Source organism: Eulemur rufifrons, chromosome 30 (assembly GCF_041146395.1).
Source record: "Eulemur rufifrons isolate Redbay chromosome 30, OSU_ERuf_1, whole genome shotgun sequence".
In the NCBI taxonomy this organism is placed as follows: domain Eukaryota; kingdom Metazoa; phylum Chordata; class Mammalia; order Primates; family Lemuridae; genus Eulemur; species Eulemur rufifrons.
The window spans coordinates 102,472,941-102,476,403 of NC_091012.1; positions in this window are offsets into that span (position 1 = coordinate 102,472,941).

Here is a 3,463-nt window from a genome sequence, read left to right on the forward strand (position 1 = left end):
TCAGTATATGGAAGAGATACTTGTGCTCCTAAGTTTATTGCAGCACTATTCCCAATAGGCAATATGTGGTATCAACCTAAGTGTCCATCAACAGATGAATGGATAAATAAAATGTGGTATATATACACAGTGGAATACTATCTAGCCATAAAAAAGAATGACATCATGGATGGAGCTAGAGGTCATTATGTTAAGTGAAATAAGCCAGGCACAGAAAAACAAATACCACATGTTCTCATTGATATGTGGGAGCTAAAAAAGTGGATCTTACAGAGGTAGAAAGTAGAATGGTGGTTAATAGAGGTGGGGAAGGGGAGGTGAAGAGAAGCTGGTTGATGGGTATAAAATACAGTTAGATAGAAGGAATAAATTCTAGTGTTTGATAGTATAGTAGGGAGAATATAGTTAATAATTTATTGTATATTTAAATATAGCTAGAAGAGAAGAATTGGAATGTTCCTAACACAAAGAAAAGATAAATATTTGAGGTGAGATATCCCAATTACCCTGATTTGATCATTACACATTGTATACATGTATCAAAATATTACATGTACTGCAAAAGTATGTGCAACTATTATATATCATTTTAAAAAGGAAAAAAATAATAGAACTCACTTTATAGGGTTGTTATGAAGATGAATTAAGTTAATATATACAGAGCACTTGGAACATAGTAAGTGCTGTATAAATGTGTGCCTCTATTATAGTAAGATGTTTAGAATATCATTTAGCATATAAGTACTCAGTAAAATTTTTTTTTTTTTTTTTTGAGACAGAGTCTCACTCTGTTGCCCAGGCTAGAGTGAGTGCCGTGGCGTCAGCCTAGCTCACAGCAACCTCAAACTCCTGGGCTCAAGCGATCCTCCTGTCTCAGCCTCCCGAGTAGCTGGGACTACAGGCATGCACCACCATGCCCGGCTAATTTTTTCTATATATTTTTAGCTGTCCATATAATTTCTTTCTATTTTTAGTAGAGATGGGGTCTCGCTCTTGCTCAGGCTGGTCTCGAACTCCTGAGCTCAAACAATCCGCCCACCTCGGCCTCCCAGAGTGCTAGGATTACAGGCGTGAGCCACGGCGCCCGGCCTATACTCAGTAAAATTTAGCAATAGCTGTTATTACTGCTGTTACTACTATCATTATTATTTTCTTATAGTCTGGGATGGGACTTGGACCCTGTTCTGTGGAGGTAATTTCAGGTTTTCCTTGGAAGCCCTGCCCTGTAGTGGTCTTCAAGTAGAGGTTTAGACCTGAAGAGATCCTTGGAAAACAGCCCAACCTCTAGACGTCAAGTGACACGCCCAAGATCAGGTCTAAAATCCAGGTCACCCGTTTCCTCTATTCCAATGTTCTTTCCATGGGCTCATGAAAGAGGGAATGTGTGGGTCTGTCTTCAGTTCAAGGAAGCTTCTGAGTCAATCTCTGGAGCTAGCTGAGGAACCCCAATCTCCTTAGTTTCTTGGCTCATTACTGTCTAGTTCCCCCATGGAGAATTTGGTCAGAATTCCCATACCTCTTAAAACTGGCCAACGTTATTATTTTGACTTCGCTTAATGGAACCTTCTACTATATTTTCTGGCCATTTTAAACAGAGTATACTGAGCATAATTTAATATTTTTGATAACTCAGGGTCATCGTTAATAACATCAGTTTTATTGGTCTAATAGTCAAGAAAATATTGAAAAGAAGACTAGCCAGTTTGAGGTTGGAGACTTGTGTTGTCAGGTGTTATTTATTAATTCAATTAACATTTATTGAACACTGGTTGTGTACCAGGCACTCTGCTGGGCCCTGGAAATGCAGTGGTCAGTGAAAACAGGTATAGTCTCTGCTTTTATGGAGCTTACCAACTAGGATAAAGGTAGCATTTCAAATTAATGAAATGATTTATTTAACACGTGTGCTGAAGTAATGTGGAAAAATGACATCAACATAAATTTAGAAGGATTAAAATGATGTTTCTTAATAAAGAAGGGGGTGTCAGAATTGCCTGTGGTGCTTTTAAAAATATTCCTGCTCAGGTCCCAACTCCCCAAATTGTGATTCAGTCTTAGACCTGAGCATTTAAAGAATCGTTGTAAGCAGTTCTGTTGTGTAGCTGCTGCATTAAAAAATTAAAAGTTTTAAAAAAGACCATGATAAAGGAACTCAAAAAATATGGGAGACTATTTATATAATCTTGGGGGTAGGGAAGATATTTGTATGCATAATCAAAGGTAGAATAATAAAGAAAAAGATTAATGTAATCAATTACATGAAAATTAAAAATTTCTGTACAAACCATAAATAAAGTTAATGAGAAAACTAGAAACAATTACAATAAAACTCATTATCTTTAACACATAAAAACTTATAGAATAATAAGAAAAATATAAGTATTTTACTGGAAAAATGTGCAAAGGATGGGAGAAAATGTGCAAAGGAAAATACATAAAAGTACAAATGGTCAGTAAACATGAAAAAAATGTACTATCTGTACTAGTAGTCAAAAAAGGGGAAATTACAATGGCATACTATTTTCTCTGGTATAATTTACAAAAATTAAAAAGAAATGACAGACCTCACTGTTGGCAAGAACACAAGGAAGCAGGTGTATGAGAACACTTGTGGTGGGAATGTCAGTTTGGCAATATTTATCAAAAGCTTTAAAAAATGTATTTACCTTTTGACCCAGAAATTCATTTTCTTGGAATTTATCCTAAGGAAATAATTAAGGATGTGTACAAAGATTTATCAATAAGAATATTAATTGCAGCATTTTCTATAATGGGAAAAATTGATAAACTTGCATTCTGATGCATCTATACAAGGGAATACTGTAGTTATTAAAAATGATAATGTTGAGTTCTATTTATTAACATAGAAATAGGTTCATAACATAATTTTAAACCTCAGGGGGAGGGAACCAGATTCCAAATTATGAAGAGTCATCCCTCACTATACTCAGGGGATTGGTTCCAGGACCCCTGCGTATACCAAAATCTGCCCATATGTCCCACAGTCGGCCCCTGTGGAACCTGGGTATATAAACAGTCAGCCCTTCGTATACATGGGTTTCGTGTCCCTCAAATACCGTATTTTCCATCTGTGTATGGTTGAGAAAATCTGCGTATAAGTGGACCCGTGCCTTTCAAACACATATTGTTCAAGGGTCAATCGTAGTTAAAAGTATGAGCTCTGGGCTTAAACCTGGATTCACATCTCAGCTACACCTTTATCATTTGTGTGATGTTGGTTACCTTACTTGTCTTAGTGTTCCTCAATTGCCACATTAGTAAAATAGGGATAAATAGTAGCTCACCTAATACTTCCAACTTATGTGCCCATTAGGATCACCTGGGGATCTTTTAAAACTTCCTAAGCTCAGGCTTCATTCAGCCCAATTAAATCTGTATCTCTGGGGATGGGATGCAGCAATCAGTATTTTTGAAGCTCCCCAGGTAATTCCAACGTGCAGAC